The following is a 21,153-nucleotide window of genomic DNA, read 5'->3' on the forward strand; positions in this document are numbered from 1 at the left end:
AATAAAATGTGGAGAGTTGGACAGCTAGTAGTCACAGTCTTTGTGGCCTAATTGTGTGCTGTCAATCTTAAACTCCAGTTGATCACTACCTACCCAGCAATGTGGACCCATAATTAAAAGTAAACCAGATATTCCACATGTACACTGCACTGAGTCTTAACAGACCTTGGCCGGAATCTGGGTCGCCCTGCCAGAGAACTGGGCCAGCCTAAACAGTGAATTCACCTGGATCTTGTATCAACCTAGTGTGAACACTGTATTAAGACATAGATGTGACTTAGAATTATCCAAAGTCGTCGGATTCTTTCATATTACAGGAGATCATGATCTCTCCTTTAGAACAATGTGTCAACACCCTGTGCCACCTGCTTTCTGAGCACGTCCACAAGAGACCAGAGCACTTCATCCCCTATGTTCATTGCTAGATTTGCACACATCTGCAGCAAGTGTCTCATCTCCATCTGTGACAATGGACAGAAGACCACAAGGTGTTTTGTTCTTCTTATCGGTAACAAGCTGTTTGATGCTTTTATAGGCTTTCCACTGCCTCACATTTGCCTGGTGTGGCCCTTTCTGCTTCAATCTCGGGCTGAGCAGGACAGAATTTGGGCAGGGGTAGGTTGCCTTCTCTCTGAATGTGATTTTTTTCTGCAGTCATAGGCCAGTCTTTTAACCTGAATCCTATCTTTCTGATATGATATCAACTACTTTTCTGGAAAAGAGTGTTCAAAGTTCCCATAATACATAATGAATAAAAATAGTGTCAAATACAAGTCTAATATATAGGATATTTTTTCCTTGGTAGCAAGAAATATCCAAGAGGGAAGGGAACTGGGAGACAAGCCTGTTCAACAACTTCTGGGGTGGATAATCCGAGAGCCATAAAGGGAAAGGACACCCCCAGTTAACAGGGCCAGGGGGACACTGGGAAGTGCAAGCCACAGCTCATCTGGCTCTGATGTCAGTTTCTTTCTCTACACTATGGCACCTTCTTACCCTCCACTAAGATTTCTTTTTTTTTTTAATGGTGAAAAAATTTATATTTAGATTCATAACCAGCGGGACTCACTTTAGATGATCCCAATTTTGTTGGCAACATCCAAGGCATCATAGGCAGAAGCCAGTTGACCATATGCCTTCATCTCTCCATCGGGCCTGATCAAGGTGTTGACCTTGGCCACATCAATGTTGTAGAACTTCTTCACAGTCTGTTTGATCTGGTACTTATTGGCCTTGACATCCACAATGAACACACGTGTGTTGTTGTCTTCTATATTCTTCAAGGTTGACTCGGTAGTCAGGGGAAACTTGATGATGGCATAGTGATCAAGCTTGTCTCTCCTGGGGGTGCTCTTTCGAGGATATTTGGGCTGCCTTGAGAGACACAGGGGTTTGGGTCATTGGAATGTAGGTGACATGTGAATCTTCTTTTTTTGTGTGACTGTGCATGCCTTTTTACACTGTTTTTGTTTTTTTAACTCAAAGCCTTTGCTTTGGCTTCATCTTTGGTGGAACAGGAGCTTCCTTCTTCATCTTTGGAGCTATCTTCATGAAAGGCTCCATTAAGATTTCTTGGTTAGGTATCTGTGATCTTTCACTCATGAATGAATCTGCTTCAGCTTCTGTAAAAAACACCATAAACCAGAGAGCTTAAACAGCAGAAATTTATTTTCTCATATCCTGGAGGCTGGAAGTCAGAGATCAAGAGCTGTTGCAGTTGGGTGGGTTCTGGCCTAGGGATGCTCTTCCTACCTTGCATATAACGTCTTTCTCTCTGTGTCCTCACATGGCAGAGAAGGAGAGCTCTGGTGTCTCCTCTTCTTCCTATGAAGACACTCATCCTACCATGTCGGTCCCTCCTTTAGCAGCCTGTCTAATGCTAGCTTCTTCTCAAGGTTCTGCCTCTAGTGCCATCATAATGAGGTCAGAGCTTCAGTGCATGAATTTCAGGGGACACAAACATTCCATCCATAACAACTTGTTTACACTATGACTACCTATAATCTCTTCATACTGTTTGTCTTAAATGGCTCTACTGGAGAGAAATAATCAAAGATAAGCGGCAGTATATGTGCATAGGTGTATACTCCCCTACTTTATTTTCCACTGGCCAAGTGATCTCTATTGCCATAGTGAAAAGGTATTATCGAGAGGCCCAAAGCACAAGAAAGCTTATTGTAGTCTGGGGCCTAGACCAATAAATTTCTAATTTAATATTTTATTAACTTAATAAATAAGGATTTTCTTCTTCTGCAATATGGTCAGAGAAACACTGCTGGAAAATTATTTATAATTATTTTTACACATGAGCTTGCTGGCTGGAAAGGGAAGTATTTGGAATGGAGACACAGAAATGCCAAAGAGTTTTCCTCTGGGCAGGTAGCCAGTCCTGGATCTGACATTGGTCTCAGAGGTTTCTGCCCATCCTGGATGACATGTTGCTGTCGTTTTGATGGACAGTAAGAGGAAATGAGGGGAAAAGTGAGATGCAGAGGTCCTAATTGCCTTACAGAGCACACCAAACATACTCTCCAGGAAGAAGCACTTACTACAGCACTTACTTGCTCCTTACAGATCACATTTCAGAAAACATGGGCTTTATAACAAGAATCTCTAAATATATGCAGAAAAGGAACATCATCAGAAAGGAGAAGTAACACACTTAGTGCTACAAATAGTGCTAGCTATCCGAATCATCAAATGTAGAATGTAAAATAAGTATATGTAATTTTTAAGAAAATAATGTTTTAAAAATTGATACAAGCATAAGGAGCTATCAAGGATTACTCAAAAGATTTCAAAAAAATACCAAATAGAACCTGAAAATATAATATGTAATAACTGGCATTAGATATACAATGAGAAGTTTAAACGTGAGATTAGACTCAACTGAAAAGAGAATTTATAAACAGAAGGATAGATTTGAAGAAATTATAGATCAAAAGAAATCAGAAAATGCTAAATCGAGAATTAAAGCAAGAAAAAAGTAAAGAAAACAAAAGAAAACAACAACAACAAAAAAAACAAAACAGAGCAAATGAGATTGAGATTAAAGTGGAAAAAAAAAACACCCAAAAACCTACAATACATCTTCTAAGAGCACCAGAAGGAGATAATGTCTAGAATATGAGAAAGGAAATATTGAGATGATGACTTGTTATTTTAAGGACAGATGAAAGACACTAATCTTCAGAGTTAAGATACCTATCATATTCCCCCAAAAAACTAAACAGAGTTCACATTTCCAAAAATTATACTGGGCATCTGGGCCAAAAAGGATTCATTACAGTAAGCTGGAACTTGAAATATAGGTTATCTGCAAAGGAATTACATTATATTGAATTCATACATAATATTTCAGTTATACTGAGGACTGACCTCTCAGTCGCAAAAATTATAGCCTGAAAGCTTCTAGAGCCAGCTCGGAGAAGAGTTTATTATTTCCTTAAAAAGCTGAACACAACGCCTAGTAAATTCTAGCCATTCCCTCAACAGGATTAGAAACATATGTCTTCACAAGGACTATACACAAATGTGCAAAGCAGCTTTGTTTGAAATAGTCACACTGGAATAACCCCAATGTCTATAAACAGGCAAATGGATAAACAAAGTGGTATACATATTACATAGAATGCTATTCAGGAAAAAAAAATGATGCATCTATGGACAAGGATAAATCTTAAAATCATTATGGTAAGTGAAAAAAAAGGTTAAAAGAAATGATTACACTTTTTTTGATATTCTAGAAATACGCAAACTAATCTATAGTGACAGCAAATAGAGGCAGGGGTTCCCTGACCGTGGGTCAGAGGATGTGTGCTGGAAAGAGGCAAAAGGAGTATTTGGGGTTGACGGAAATATTCAATATCTGAATTGTGGTGATGGTTTTACTGTATGGAGATGACAAAACTCATCGAGTTGCAGGTTTTAAATATCAGACTTAAATAAATTTGTATAAAAGACATGCGTACTTAAAAACTTACATTCACTGTGATGTTGGTTTAGTACATCTGTGTATACAAGATAAGATGATTCATGTTCAAATAATGAGGGAGATGAATCTATATCATTGCAAGATTTCTAGAACTTATTCTCTACACTAGCAGCAAACAATGGGAAATAAAATTAATAAAAATTATGAAATACTTGGGGATAAATATAATGAAAATTGTTGACAGATTCAACAAAACATCATTGCAAGTTACTGGAAAGCACATAAACAGAACGAATAAATGTCATGGGCCTCATGGATTTTAATGTGTATTTCTCTCAGGATACAGACACTGAGTGTCATTTCATGAGCTTCTTTGCCATTAGTGCATCTTCTCTGGTGAAGTTTCTGTACAAATGCTTTTGACTATTTTTAAATTGGGTTTTTTATCTTATTTATGACTTTTGAGAGACCTTACATAGTGCAGATACAAATCTTTTTAGATACATGTTTTGCAATGTTTCCTCCCAGACTGTCTTATCTTTTTACTCTCTTAACAGTGTCTTTCTAAAGCACATCTTTTTAACTAATGTATTTTGTATGTGTTCTGGTTTTCATGGCATGTCTATGAAACTTCTGTCCAACCCAAAGTCTGTGTGTTTTTGGATAAGTTTCGTGGTTTTATGTTTTACTTTTAAGTCTATGATCTATTTTGAGTCCATTTTAATTCATGGAGTGATACAGATATAGAGATGGTTTGCTTTTTTTTTTTTTTTTTTTGGCACGTGAAGTCCAATTGTTCTGCACTATTTGTTGAAAAGACCATCCTCCATTGAATTAGCATTGTGCCTTTGTCAAAAATAAATTGTCCATGTATGTTTGGATCAATCTCTGGACTCTATTATTTTCCATTGATCTACATGTCATCTTTTTCATGTTCTTTTTTTTCAATACCAAGCTGCCTTCATTACTCCAGTAAGTTTTGAATCTGCTAATATGAGTTTACCAAATTTGACCTTTTCTTCCAAAATTTTGGTTTCTCTTATTTTTAATGTAAATTTTTGGGTGAGTTGCTTCTATGACTGCATTGTGAGAAAGGTCTAATGCCCTGACTAGAAAAAGCATTCCCTGCTTGAGGCAAGATGCTCTGTGTGCATTATCCAACGCACCTCAAATCTTGAGGGCTTCCTGTCTGGCTGGGGGGACAGGCACTATTTATTCCGGCCCTGTGTGAACACAGGAAATTGTTACCTTCAATGTTTTGGGGCTTTGTTTTTCTGCTTCAAGAAGTTAGCTCAGGTACATGTGCTGCTTTGTACTCGTCATAATGAAGGACCTTCTGGGGCAGATTCTGGGGTTCCTTCGCTGTCGCATGTCACCATCCAGCACTCATCCCTGAGACTCTGAGTAGCTTAGTGTCCTGGACCCTCAGATCTGTCCCTTCACTTTGGGGGAGGCTGTGGTGCTCTGTGTGGCATCCCCTCCCTGAACTCAGCCCTGAAAGTCTCTCCAGGCTGTGAGCTAGGTGATCTGAGGGCTCACAGAGTCTGTTTCTCACCCCTCAGGGATCACTGCCCATTACCCATTGCCTGATGTCCTGGAAAACCTTGTTTCTGAAAGAGTCTCCATTTCTGGTTATTCTGTTTATCAGAAAGTGAGTCTGATTCCTGCTATTGCATCTTGGCCATGAGTGCAAGTCCAAAGTCACAAATTTTCATATACTTCTTAAGTTTTTCATGTTGTTTCAGCAGTCAATAGATGATAGGCATACTTTTCAATCTATCCAAATGAACAATTGACAATGTTTTTGGTTCTATGTAAATGTTCTTTCTCTATGCCAGGAACCTATAATAAAGCAAAACTATACTACAACCCACTGCAGACGGCTCCCAGGACACAGGTGTGTAAAGAGGTGATGCTGATATGGTCACTTTCCGCGTAGAACTACTCCGGTAAATCTGTCCTAGCTTGGGCCAGTCCTGGCACCAGCGAAGGGGGAAAGACATGGGGCTACCCTTGCTTCCTTACCCTGACAGATGAAGTTCTCTTACAGAAATTCGTGGATGTTAATGTTTTCTATTTGTTTGCATTCCAGGAGTCCTGACCTTGGATTTTGTGGTAAAATTGACAGTGTGTTAGAATTTAACTGAAAAGATTTCTTTTTCTTACTGGCCTCCCATAACTGTGGTGCTTAAGATGGTAGGATTTCTTTTAAATTGTAATATATTATAGTATTATAAGCCCAGGTCAGATGTGACCTCCTCTGTGAAGACTTCTCTCTTTTCCCTGGTTACCCCAAAGTATGTAACAACTCATTTATATTTTGGAAAGAGTGGAGGGAGGGAAGGAGAGAAGGAGAAAAAAAAGACAGAGAGAAGCCAAAGGAGAGACAGAAGGAGGGAGGGACGGGACAAGCCTGGAAATCAAATATCCAAACTCTAGGTTCTCTTTCTAAGCAATTAGCATTGGCTCAGCCCAATCTGCAGTCTCTCTAGAGGCTCTCCTTGTCCTGCTGTCAACTCTTACCTCCAGCTTATAACCCTCTGCTAGAATTTCACTTCCTTGAACCAGCAGCTAATGTGGAAAAAAGGTTGAATTTGTGAAGTCTCCAGTCATTTGGAACCTGAGACTGTGTTTACATTAGCTGTTTAAACTATTCCCAAAGCCTACTCAGGTGAATTTATCGTCAAAGTGAAAACTATTAAGAGATAATCAATTATTTGAAAAACCATTTTGAAGAATTTTTAGAACATCCATCTGCATCTATATTTTTTCAGTGCTCCCTAAAATATTAAGGAGGTCACGTGATGTGATGAGCACTGGGTGTTGAATAAGACTGATGAATCACTGGGATGCCTGGGTGGCTAAGCGGTTGAGCATTTGCCTTCGTCTCAGGTCGTGATCCCAGGGTCCTGGGATCAAGTCCCACAACGGGCTCCCCGCAGGGAGCCTCCTTTTCCCTCTGCTTATGTCTCTGCCTCTTTCTGTGTGTCTCTCATAAATAAATAAATAAAATATTTTTTAAAAGACTGATGGATCCCTGACCTCTTCCTCTGAAAGTAATAATATGTTATATGTTAACTGATTGAATTTAAATTTAAAAATAAATAAATAAATAGGGCACCTGGGTGGCTCAGCAGTTGAGCACCTGCCTTTGGCTCAGGGCGTAATCCTGGGGTCCTGGGATCGAGCTCCCTGCAGGGAGCCTGCTTCTCCCTCTGCCTGTGTCTCTGCCTCTCTCTCTGTGTCTTTCATGAATAAATAAATAAAATCTTTAAAAAAATAAAAATAAACAAAAATAAACAAAAAAATAAATGCTCCCGGATTAACTTCATTCAGTAATATGTAAACCGTCAATCTAGGTCATTAAGTACATGTGGATATTTAAGTCCACATATTAATAATATACATGTAAATCCAATTATATAAATATATGTATGTAAATATGCATTATGAACGTGAATTAATATAAAGGAATCATATAAATATGATTATAGATAATATCCCAACAAATATATAATATATACATAGACATATAACGCTATGCAACCACAACCCTTTATAGATCAGCATTCTCACTTTCCCAGGCTTCTTCCCTCCATATTCCAGTGATTCAGGGAGGTTTTGCTGAATGTCTGACTATTTCTTGATAATTAAACAGTGATAATAAGAGCTAATATTCACCAAGCATAGACATCGAGTCAGGGAGCCTTCTTTGTGCAAACTCATTGCATCTGAGCAAGGAGCCTGCTGTCTGCTGAGAGGCCGGAGGCCCCGTCGCCACCGCAGGCCTGTGCCCGGCTGTAAGTGCCAAGCCAGGCTCTGGGCTTCGGCACCGTTTCCATGGCCACTCGTCGATTACAGGCCCTCTCGGGCTCTGTTTCTAGTTTCAGATGTAATTCAGAGGTTCCCGAAAGCTTTAAATACAAACAAAGTTATTACCAAGCAATGATTCTATTTTGAACGTCCACCTGTAATTCTCTTTAAGTCCAGTTGCATGAACGCAAATTTGTGTATTTGTGGCTGAAGATGAGTGAGAGACTGTGAAATACTAGTTGAAACATTTCACTGCACCCACTTCTCAATCTGCTCTTCCCTTCTTTCCTCCTTCTCTATCTTTTCTCTTTACCTCCCTTGCTTTCAACCTGTCCTGCCAATCTCATTCTCCAGCTAAGTGTCCAATTAGATGATTGTATGCAAAAAAAAAGTAATCATAAAAAAATCAATATCGAGGTTGTGGCGTTGCTACTGATGTGATCAGAAGGAGGCTCTCATCTTCCCCCCAGACCCTCCCTCCCCCACCTGTCACAGGGCGTAATGCTCATGAATGCACATTCATATTCTTGGCTGGAGAAACATTGCCATGGCTCAGGTACCTACTGGGCTTTTCTTTGCTTTTGACAGAAGTTATATAGAGTTTATATTTAAAGAAAGAAAAATGAAAGGGTTTTCTGAATTTCTAACAGAAAATGGTGGGCTTTTTTTATGTTCCACTCATGTTGGAGCTTCATATAGGGGAACCTAGTGATATATCCTTTGCAAACAAAGGAAGCGTGTGGTCGGGCTCTTAATATGAAGGTCAGGGTTTTATTTATATTCACATTCAATTCAGAAAGAATAAAAAATCAATACAGATACGAAGCTGACATGCATTGTCCGCAAGCCCTAGTATTTCTAAATGCAACATAGAAATGCACACAAAAGGAACCTTCTGCAGAAGAATCTGGATCACCGACGTTCACACAAAATTCTACACTTTGCCCCCAGATCCCGAATACAGAAATTTGTTCTCCTTATGCTCTGCTATTTTTGATAACGTTCAAATTTATTGATTGGTCTGCCTGCTGGGTACGTTTTATTAACAGCGTTAGGAATGAGAGGGATTTGTGATACCACCCCTTGGTCTTCAGGAATGTCCTTGTTGCAGAGGGCAGAGGGTTTATGCTGCGTGTATTTAGTGGGACCGGGAGCTGCAAGGGATCAGGGCGGCCCGGTGGGTGGGAAGCCGGCAATAATGCCGAGCTGTGGTGGATTTCGCCTCTCATCACAATGGCACAAAAAGACCAAGGCCCTTTCCCTGACCACATGCTCAGTGGCAGTGACATCTTTCCGCCTGTTACCTGAATGGTCCATTAAGCATATTGAAAGTCAGATAAAACTCCTCTGCCATGCAGAGGTCTCCATCCTCTGTTTATCCTTGGATATTTACAACTGTAAAGAAATCGTAATGGTAAGAATTTTCCCTGGATCTATCTTTTCTTCCTTTTTCCTGCCACTAGCACCGAAGCAATGTGATTGACTTAAATCGGCCACGTTCTGTACCCAGGGCCACGTACCCGTGTGGACATCTGAAGGTATTTTGGCCTCATGTCCTGTATTCAAGCTGTTGGGATGGACATAGGGGTGTGTCCTTACACACATACGAAAGGTGGGAAGTGGGACTGCTCGACATCACCCCAGCCACTCAGAGCAAGAAGGGCAGTTCTTGTGGTTGTTGGAGTCAACACAGACAGAGCTTGAAAGAGGTGCCTCAGCAGGGCCAATGGCCGTCGACAGCTACAGGGCCGGGGAGGGCTCCCTCCTTCCCTGGGGATGGCCTGTGGGCCAGAGAGCCAGGCTCGCTCCCCTGACTCACCTCCCTGGGCTGTCCTCCCCTCTGCCCTGGACTCCCCACACCCACCCCTGATCAAAACAGGGCCCCACGGAGGACTTCCCTCTGCCTGGGTGCCTGTGGCACTTGGGGCAGCCGGACAGTCAGTTCACAGAATGTTCACACGAATGCTTGGAAAATGCGAAATCAGGGTCGTTTATCCACGGTGATCCCCGGTGGTAAATAAGCCAGAATCGGAGCAGCGGGTGACAGAATCAAGGAGCCATATAATCGTCCACGTTTATGGGCACAGGTATTTCTTTTTTTTTTTTTTTTAAGATCTTATTTATTTATTCCTGAGAGACAGACAGAGAGAGAGAGAGAGAGAGAGAGAGAGGCAGAGACACAGACAGAGGGAGAAGCAGGTCCATGCAGGGAGCCCGAAGCGGGACTCGATCCCTGGACCCCAGGATCATGCCCTGGGCCGATGCTCAACCTCTGAGCTACCCCAGTGCCCTGGGCAGAGTTATTAGTTGTGGGGTTCAAGAGAACCGCTGGCGCTGCTGGGTGTTCCCTCCACCCTTGGATGTTGCCAGACCTGGACCTTCAGCCTCAGTCCATCCGAGGTGCAGATTCAAAACTGAGGAATTCAGTTAAGGCCTATGAGCACATTCTAATCTGATAAATGTTAAAATGATTATATTCTTACTAGACACATTTTATTCTTATTTTAAAATAATGACTTTTTCTTATTATAAAAGTACATGACAGAAATTGTGGAGACTAAAAACATAAACTGGGAAAGAAAAATTTTAAATTGCATAATTCCACTTCTCAGGAAAAAAAAAGACTATTAAAACTCCGGTAGAGTTCCATAGTCTTTTGTTCCTCTGCTCATATTAATATATATCTTATTATAATTTATATCATACTAAACATACAACTTTGTGGTTTTCTCTTTATACACAACATTGCATTATAAATAATTCCTAGTTTACAAATTTGTAATGAGCATCATTTTCAGAGGCTATATATCATTCCACCATTAGGCTAATTTTTTTAATCAACCCTTTGGGCTTTTAAATCGTTTTCTCTTTTATTATTATTATTTTTCTAATGACTATAATGATATCTATGTCTCAAGATGTGAAAAATGTGAACATTTTAAGGCTTTAAGCATTTAATACTGAATTATTTCCAGAACACGTTTTCCAATTTCCAGCAGCAGGATGCTATGTTCACCATACTCACGAATACACTCAAACGTGAACACTTAGGAAAAGTCATTTGAACCTACATATTATAGGTAAATGATATAATTTATGCTTCCGTCGATCTTCTAGAAATCCTTGGAGGTAAATGTTATTTATATAGATACGTACAGATATGTATCATAAACTTATACAGTAAACTTTTTTTTTCATTTTAAATGTTTAATTTTCTTTTGGGGAAAAATAAAAGTGTGTAGATTTAGAGCAATAGGGACTTTTAATATGACACCTGCCATTATCACCACACAGTTATTTGTGGTTGCAAGAAAATTATTGTAAATTTGTGCGCCTCCCCTGTCTTTTATTTGTAACGTGAATTACGTGTGGGGTCGCTGGGCAGGGATTCAATAGGCTATAGGGAGAAAGTGCTAAGAACAGCTCGGCCACATGGTAAGCCCCCTAGACCGCCTACAGATTTTTGTTTGTTTGTTTTCACACCTTAGAAGAGTGAGGCCCAGAAAGGTTAACCAACTTTCTTAGAAAAATAGAATCCAGAAATAGAACCCTTTCTGAAGGGTATCCTGGAGCTTTATCTGCCCAGTGGCGTAAAATACCCAGCGGAATGGGGGTTGTTGATCTCAGGAGCATTGTGTCGATGCTAATTCTGTTAATGAAACATTGACTTAGGTCTTATCATTGCAGCCGTTCACTTGTGTTTTCAGACCACACAGTGCATGGGTCACAGGGCCATGGAAGCAGCTTGAGTTGGATCTAGACAGGCCTGGTTTTGAATCTCAGCTGCTTCATTTACTGTGTTGTAATAAGATACTTGACCTTTTCTGGCTTTTCTATTTTTAGTCTTAAATATGAATTGATGATGATGATGATGATGATGATGATAGAACAACTCAAACATTTGTTGTGAGAGTTGAATGACTCAGCAAGTATTCAGCCCACAGGAGACCCCAGCACATGTCCCTTCCCACCAGGCCTGGTCTCCTCCTGTGGATGCAGTTGGTGCTGTGACATGGGCCAAGGACACAGCCTCACGCCGGGAAGAAGGCTGTCAGGTGGGTGGTGATCATGGAGCCAGGGGGAGAACCTGCATCTTATTGAAATCCTGACCCGGGAGCTTGTCCACAATCCTCTGTAAATCCCCTTCTGCCTTGTACTGTGGAGCATTACATTTTGTGAATCACTCATTCGTTTCCTGTATATCTACCCTCTCAACGGTTCTGGAGGGCATTGCTGCTTTAATTTTCACAGATGAACTCTGCAGGGAGCAGGGCATGCTCTGTTCTGGGCCTGACATCTCCTGATGCAGGTAGGGGGAGCCAACTTCTGCTCTCTGGTCCCCGGGACCCACCATGCACCACACTGCTCTCCACCTGCTGCGGCCCCCATGCTAATGCCTCGTTTACACCCATGGTGCTGAGAAGAGAAGCTACACAGCAGTCATGGAGGGCGATCGTCTTCAAGGTCATGCTCTTAAGTCACCGTGGGCCTCCAAAGGACAGTTATTTGTAGTTACAGGTCTCAACATCCCTCATCCAAGAAGTTATAACATTGCTAAACTCTCCACCGTATAGGTCCTGTTTTGTTGCACAACTGGAAGCAGGAAGACTTTCCTTTGGATCAATTAATGGTGATGAGGGGTCCACTGCTATTGATTGAGCCTCCGGTATGGATTAGGGGCGTGAGTAAAAATCCCCATGCCTTCCTTACGGGTCGGAGACACAGGCACACTCTTCCTCCCCGCACCGCTTGCTCCCTGAACTCATTAAAATTCATGCCGAGGTGAGCAGGATGGTAGGGCACTCGCATCTTTGTGAGGTTTATGGACAATTTTTCCTGCTGTGCCTCTGATGGTAATTCCTCAGTTAAATAATTCATAGTGATATTAAGAAGCTTTTTCCTTTAACTATTATGAAGGAAGAAGGAAATTTTTTTTAAGTAAAAGGTCAAGGGAAAGGCCCCCAATTCTTTTTGTTTGTTTGTTTGTTTTTTGAGGAAAGTCGTAGGTTTCATTGAAAATAATGATATTTTTAAAAAGTTTAATTATTGGCTGCTAGACTGATACTTTGTTTGTGTTAAATGAATGCATAAATCCATTGCAATCGTGTGAAGACACTATTGCCCGAAAGCCAAGATGCATAACAGCGCACATGAAATTTTAGTAGTTCGAAAAAAAAAAAAAAAACAAGAAAGGGGAAATATTTTATTTTGGGGGTGGCATAAATCAGGCAAATCAGGGGAAAATGGGATCTGTGTGGTGTAGAAAAAAGAGAGATTGATTTTGTCTAAGATTCATGCTGTAGAATCTGAGTTGGGTCAATACATTTACTGAGTGTCTGCTATGGGTTAATCATTTTGAAAGGAACTTACTACAAAAAAAAGAAAGAAAGAAAAAGAAAGAAAGGCACTTGCTACACAGACTCATCCTTAGCTCATACAGTGGTGCTGTGAGGTGGATAATGTTCCTATTAGCATCTCATTTTATAAACATGGAAACTGGGGCTCATCTAGGTTGCCTAAAACTTTCCCAAATCATGAAGCTTCTGGCAAAACCCCGACTAGGTTGCCGGTAGTTCTGCTTCTGACTCCTGTGGCCTTGTCTGTCTATTATCCCTGGAAGACCATTGAGGAAGCTGAACCCTCAGAGGAAAGGTTTCTGGTCTAAGGGCACTCAGCTACTAAGGTGCCGGAGTGTCCAGGATGCCTGCAGCGGGGAGAGTCCTGGAAGCCTGCAACTGACTCTCACCCCTGTAATCAGCTAGTCCCAATTCCAGGAGCCCGCAGCTCCCACTCTAGGATGCCAGATCTGACTTTGTTTCCTGTTTCAGAAACCATGGCCTTCTGGGACACCTGCTTGATCATTATCTGAGTCCAAGGCCTCAATGTCTACTCAGGACTTACCTTTTGATTTTATCATAATTGAAAGTCAGGTCTTCCCTGAGAATGTGGCCCTTCCCTGATAGTGCAAATGGGGGCTGCACGTCCACTGTCTAGCCGTGTGTCTTGCTACCATCCAGAGCCTTAATGGGATGCCCTGTGGCCCTTTCCAGGCACTCCACTCCCCCAACTGCTTCCCAGACTCTGGGACTACACAATGACCACACAGCGTATCTCTGGAACCATCGAAGTGGACCTGGCACCCCTCCAGGGCCTCATGGAGACTCGGGGCCAACAGAGCAAGAAGTTCCAGGATCTCTGGCACCCACAACCCAACCTAGGGAAGGATCATGCTGAGGCCAGGCATGTGTGCTTGGCCCGCTGGTGAGGATCACATGCATCCATACTTGAAAATTCTGTAAATGTGACTCTGAAGGGAAGCAGCCTATGCCTGGGCGGTATTCAGATTCATTTAGTATCAGAAACTTCAATTTCAAAAAGCACCTTAAAAGTCTTCTATCTTTAACTTGTTGGGGCTTTTCAAGATGTTAGTACTGACGTCGTTATCAAATGAGGGGATTTTCTTAGAAGTGGAGAGCTGTAATTGGAAAGTATTAGTCATGACCAGGAGCTTTGTGTTTGCCACATGGATCTGGGCACAGCCCTGCCCCTGGAGAGCGAGAGGGAAGTAGCTAAGGATTCCTGAGTCCAGACTTCCTCTGTAATCTGATTGTGTGGCTGCTTCTCCGCATTCCCGGTCTAAGTGGATGACAATCATCTGGCCCAGGTTACCTTGATCCTGCGTGGTGCAGATCTCAGTGGTTTTAATGACAGAGAGAAGGAGACAAGGCAGGCAGACGGGCTCCACAGTCTAGGACACGGCAAGGTAAAAGGATGGAAAGAAGACCCCTTTTAGCAGCAGTTCCCATTGCTTTTGTTTATTGCCGGACGCCGTCCTATAACTTTTGGAAGGAGGCACCGGCGCAAAGCTTGCACAGTACAGCAGGTTGTCAGTTAGAATGTCTTCCAGAAGTCGGAGTCTGATCAAATCCACCCTGACACGTCTGTTACTTTATACTCTGTTCATTTTAATTCCCTTTGCCGTCAATACACACGAGAATTTCTGCAAGCTCCAGAAGGCCTCAGACGCTTCCCAGTAAGACACATCTGTTGAATTTCTCAGGAAAGATGCTGATTGCTATTATGAATATTCCATAGAAAACGTTTTTTATTAAAATGTCATTTAGGCAAGGAGGGTACTTTAATCAGCCACCAGAGTAGCATGTGTACAAATTTCTTATCTTCATCAGTTATACTCAGCTGTCCTTTTTTCTCTTAATTATTTTTACAATACGTTTTATTGTTTAGAAGAATTTTTTATTCACGGAAACATTTCAAAGATAACACAGGGAGTTCCCATAGACTTCATACCCAGTATCCCTATTACCAGCATCTTATGTTAGCAAACAATACAGGGTGTTGCAATGAATGAAGCGATATCAATGCAGTATCATTAACTAAGGCCCATACTTATTCAGATTTCCTTAACTTTCCCTTAATACCCTTTTTCTGCCGCCCTGGGGTCATGGGCAAGGTATCATATTATATTTATCATTTAAGTCCCCCCAGGCTCAGCTGGTCTGTATGTATGAATGCACAGCATAGGTCTTTCTCCATCTCACTTAGTTTACTAAGCAAAATGTCTTCAAGGTCCAACAATGTTGTCACAAATGGCAAGATTTCTTTCTTTCTCTCTCACTTTTTTTTTTTTAAATGACTGAATAGTATTTCCTTGGGTGTATATGTACCACAATTTCTTTATAGATCCATCCACCCACGGACACGTAGGTTGTTTCTATGTCTCGGCCATTGCCAATAATGCTACAATGGACACAGGGGTGCAGATATCTTTTCCAGTTAATGTTTTCATTTTCTTTGGATAAATAAACACCCAGAAGGAGAGTTGCTGGGTCACATGGCAGCTCTATTCTTATTTTTTAAGGACCCTCCATACTGTTTTCCACAGTGCCCACGCTAGCCTACATTCCCACCAACCGTGCATGAGGGCTTCTTTTAGCCACATCCTCGCCAACACTTATTTATTGTCTGTTTGATGATAGACATTCTGACAGGTGTGACGTGGTATCTCACTGTGCTTTTGATTTGCATTTTTCTGATGCTGAGTGATGTCGAGCACCATTTCATATACTTGTTGGCCATCTTTATGCCTTCTTTGGAAAACTATCTATTCAGATCCTCTGCCAACTTTTTTCTTTAAAGATTTATTTATTCATGAGAGACACACAGAGAGAGAGAGAGAGAGGCAGAGACACAGGCAGAGGAAGAAGCAGGGAGCCCAATGTGGGACTCGATCCCGAGTCTCCAGGATTAGGCCATGGGCCGAAGGCAGGTGCTAAACTGCTGAGCCACGTGGGATGCCCCTCTGCACACTTTTAGTCAATTTTTTTGCTATTGAGTTACATGAACTCTTTATATATTTGGATCTGAATCCCTTAACAACTATAATTTCCTAATATTTTCTTCCACTCTGGAGGCTGCCTTTTCACCTTGTTGATGGTTTCCTTTGCTGTGCAAAAGCTTCTTTTTTTATAATAAATTTATTTTTTATTGGTGTTCAATTTGCCAACATACAGAATAACAGCCAGTGCTCATCCCGTCAAGTGCCCCCCTCAATGCCCGTCACCTATTCACTCCCACCCCCCGCCCTCCTCCCCTTCCACCACCCCTAGTTCGATTCCCAGAGTTAGGAGTCTTTATGTTCTGTCTCCCTTTCTGATATTTCCCACACATTTCTTCTCCCTTCCCTTCTATTCCCTTTCACTATTATTTATATTTCCCAAATGAAGGAGACCATATAACGTTTGTCCTTCTCCGATTGACTCATTTCACTCAGCGTAATACCCTCCAGTTCCATCCACGTTGAAACACATGGTGGGTATTTGTCATTTCTAATGGCTGAGGAATATTCCACTGTATACATAGACCACATCTTCTTTATCCATCATCTTTCGATGGACACCGAGGCTCCTTCCACAGTTTGGCTACTGTGGACATTGCTGTTAGAAACATCGGGGTGCAGGTGTCCCTGCCTTTTTATTGCATCTGTATCTTTGGGGTAAATCCCCAACAATGCAATTGCTGGGTCGTAGGGCAGGTCTATTTTTAACTCTTTGAGGAACCTCCACACAGTTTTCCAGAGTGGCTGCACCATTTCACATTCCCACCAAAAGCTTCTTAATTTGAGGTGGTTCCACTTCCTTTTCACTTTGTTGTTTGTGCTTTAGGTGTCATACCCAAAACAATCACGGTGAATACCAATGTCAGAGAGCTTCCCATGATCTTTTCTTCTAGGGGTTTTCATGGTTTCAGGTCTTACATTCAAGTCTTTAACCCATTTGAATTACTTTTTGAGTAGAATGTAAACTAGTGCTGCAGTTTTGTCTTTTGCATGAGGCTGTCAGTTTGCACAGTTTTCACGACATTGGCCAGCATGCAAGTGTATCATCCTGGCTTTAATTAGCATGGCATTGATTAGTACTGACGCAGAACATTTTTATAACTTTATGCGTCACTTGTACTTTCTTATGTATGAGATACTTTTCTGTTCTTTGGGTTAACTTTTTTTCTGTTGAGCTGCCCCGTCATCAAAACCAAACAAAAGAAAACCAAAACCAAAAAAACACAACTTCAGGATGTTGTTCATGTATAAACTACACACTGATACTTCATTAGTTATATCCTTTGTAAATATCTGCTCGCAGCCAGAGTTTATACTTTCATAATTTTTTGATATGAAAATTCTTAAATTTTAATGTGCTAATTTTTCAACTTTCTTCTTTTATGATTTTTGCCCTCATAGTTCTTGCTCAAGAAAATTTTCTCTGCCCCAAGGTTATACATAGAGTGTTCTTGCAATTTTTTTTCCTAAAATTTGTTTTTGGGTCCATGTGGAACTTATTTTTGATTATGGTGTGAAACAAAGGTTCAATGTTAGTATTATTTTTTCGATAACCATCTGTCTTACCATAAATTTATTGAATAAATTATGCTTTCCCCACTAATCTGCAGTATCACATCCATCATATATCATATTTTCATATTCTTGGGTCTAGTTCAGGTTAATTCCCACCGGCAAATGAAACTGATTTTTTTTTTTCACTTCCTGGGACTTACTATATAGGGAAATCTGTTTTAAAGTTTATTTTCACACATAATCAGCAATATATATTATATCAGGATAGTATAGTATCTTCCTCAAGTTGATGTTTGATGAAGGAATACACTTATATTATCTAAAAAAGCAACTTTTAAGTTTCCAAATGGGGTAAATACCATAGGAAAAAAAAAAGTGATTGGAAACCCATTGAAGGGCCCTTTTACATTTTGGATCCATGGAGAAGATGGAGAAGATGGCTAAATGCAACTTTGCTTCTTATCTTACACTGAAACTTTTTTGAAAAGACTGTATGTAAGTGGGATTCTCCACTAATTAGCTTGATAACTGGTAATAAAATGATCATAAAACAATAACTTAAAATCTGTGGTTATGGCAGAAAGAAGGGGAACTAACTGTTGCAGAGCGAAGAAGAAAGAAGGGAAGGCGTGAGTAGAAGACATAAAGAAGGTTTTGCTCAAATAAAATTATATTTTTGTGAAAACTTAAAAGTGTAGAAGATTCTTGAGTAACCTCTATGGCCAAATTTATAAGTGGTAGCAAGCAGTTCCAGGTAATCAAGAAACAGAGTGAAAAATCGAAATAATGTAGCCACCCTCTGACCACCATGCTCCTGCACCCTCCATGCCATGAAGCCCTTTTACCACAATGTGGAAAGAAACGTTGAAACATAGCTGACTTGGGCTGGAAGCAAAGTACTCACTCTGCACTTAGAACTATTTTCTGCATTTTACCATTTACTCTTTGCTGGGAAGTGGCATCGTTTTTTTTTTGCTGTTTTTGTGGTTGTGGTCATATACAACCTAACCAAGGAGTCGATCTCCCTGGTGGGTGCCTGTCAGTCCTTGTCAGATTCACCTAATAGGCACTGTCTACTGGGTCAAGGCAACTTCATACCGTCAGCCCTGCTCACACAGGGTGAGTCCCAAGCCTGAGTGTGGTCACGGAGAGAATTAACTCCATGGCATATATAACTAGTTCTAGCTCTGTACTCTTTAATCTACTTAGTGTGGGTGCCATGAAATGCAATCACACGGAAAAAAGAAGGTAAATAGGAAGCCAGTGGGAAAACCAGATACAGCAGTAGTAAACAGTAGTAGTAAACCACATGTGACAGGAGCATTTACTCACTAATAAGAAGGAGGGAACAGAGCATGGTAACACTATGTGCACTCATACACAGTGGTGAACACATCAAATATTAGAAGTCCTGAGCTATCATTCTGAGGGTTCTGACGTAGCGAACACATAGGCATCTGTGCACATACCAGAAAGAAATGAATGCGGGAAACATGGGAAGCTAGGGAACCTGTATAGGAGGACAAAGGAAGCTCTCAGTGCATCGTTGGGCTACTTGACTCTACCTAGAAAACACACAGGCAACCAGTCTACAAACCCTGGGAAGATGATCTCAAAGAGGAAGAGCATGGTTCAACTTAACGTAGTCACTAAATTTCACCACATATCACAGTGATTACGATAGGCATTGATGATTCATACTTATGCTCATCTCCAATGACACTCCGTAGAGCTGGAGACAAACTAAAGAAAGAAAAAACTAACTCATAATAAAAGTAATTTTCAAAATAGCCTTGCAAGTTAGGCTCACAGGGGACCGGCATTATTATTAAATGTTAACGCCTGCTTCCCTTACTCAGCACTCACTATATTTGACAAGGTTTTGATCTTCTCGACATCTCCCCGGTGATGGGTGGATTGTAGGAAGTTGAGGTTGCAGAAAATCTTGAGTGATCTGTCTAAGACCCTTCATGTTCCTGGCACAAATTCAACTCTGGAATTTCTAGTTGGGCCTTCACATTCATGCCTGACACCTACTAATGCTGGGGTTCTTAAAGCATGATTTCATGAAATCCCCAAAATACATGTAAAGTAATCACTCATGATCTATAAATAAAATCCAGAAAGAGTATTTGTACAGGTTCAAAAATATGAACGATGCTATGCTTTACAAAGAAAAGAGTAGATGGTTTTCTTCCTCTTCCTCATACTGAGTAGCAAGACACATGAAATTTACCACATTCAACTGAAAATTAGCAGTAGGGTGCAGCAGAAAAGCACAAGCTTTACTCATGGATCTCTGGACTTGACCCTTGCTCTACTGCTTACAGAGTCAGGTTCTTCTATGAATAGATAGGTCTATGGTGAGTATAAAGTGAGTTGCTCTATGTGAAGTCTACTGGATCATCTGGGACGCATGAGTGACATTGCTCCATTGTCCTCCTTTGTCCCAAATTCTATATGACATCATGAAGGTTTACCAGTCTCAGGTCACAGCCTAGTTTAGAACCAAATGAAGGATAGATGCAGGAATCAGATAGCCAGGAGATTGTTTGTTTGTTTGTTTGTTTGTTTACAGGTGAAATCAAGGTGGAGGGATCTGGCGAACATATGGCCAGATGGGTTTGCCAACATTCCCTGCCTGATGCCTCTCCGCTGAGTCAAATCTAAATCTTAAAACAAGCAACTGGATGAACTCAGTAGGAAGATCAGTCCACAGAGCAGACCCCATAGAGGAAGACTGTCTATCTCAGAAAGAAAAGGAAGACTCCAAACTCTTCGGTGCTAAATGTTTTAGTAGAGTGACCCTATCCATTTAAGAAAAGAGGATCCAATCTGTTAGAGCCAATCAGTCAAGACTGACTCACTTCTCCTTGATAGAGAAGAATAGGTGTGGCGTGGGGAAGAGGCCAGGACGGTCACGTGGCATCATTCTTCCCGGCAGTGTGCTCAGGAAGGGATGTGGAATTCGTCACAGCAAAACTCTCCATCCTTCCTGACACTCAAGCCAGACTGAAATTAGCTATAATGTGACCTTTCTGTACACCCTGCATCTAGACTCAACTCAACTCGATTCAACTCAACTCATTTCTCCTTTTACCATCGTCGTGCTCCATGTGGGCTAATGAGATTCCGTGAGCACCCTCACACATGAGCACCCTCACACTTGCCATGTTTATAGTCATTCTTCACTCTGTATCCAATCCCAACCCTTCCCCGTGCCTTCCCATAGTAGTCCAGGTTCAGAAAGTATATTTCTACCTCCTGTTTTCCTTTGATTCTCCCTGAAAAGTACTTACAACTTAAAATACATCACAAGGACTCATGCATAATAACAGAAACCGTAGTAGCTTACATTTATTAAGAATCACTGCATCAGAGCAACTGATGGCAGAGTCAGTTAAGCATCAGACTCTAGATTTCAGCTCAGGTTATGATCTCAGTCTTGTGATATTGAGCCCTGTGTCTACTCTGAGCTCAGTGGGGAGTCTGCTTAAGACTCACTCTCTCACCCTCTGCCCTTCCTGTTCCCCCC

General features: G+C 41.2%; 1 pseudogene; it reads right to left on the reverse strand.

The window, feature by feature from the left end:
• Positions 1-1,070: 1,070 nt before the first annotated feature.
• LOC112927771 (large ribosomal subunit protein uL23-like) lies at positions 1,071-1,551 on the reverse strand (annotated as a pseudogene).
• Between the last annotated feature and the right edge of the window lie 19,602 nt (positions 1,552-21,153).

This window comes from Vulpes vulpes, chromosome 8, assembly GCF_048418805.1.
Source record: "Vulpes vulpes isolate BD-2025 chromosome 8, VulVul3, whole genome shotgun sequence".
Taxonomy (NCBI): Eukaryota; Metazoa; Chordata; class Mammalia; order Carnivora; family Canidae; genus Vulpes; species Vulpes vulpes.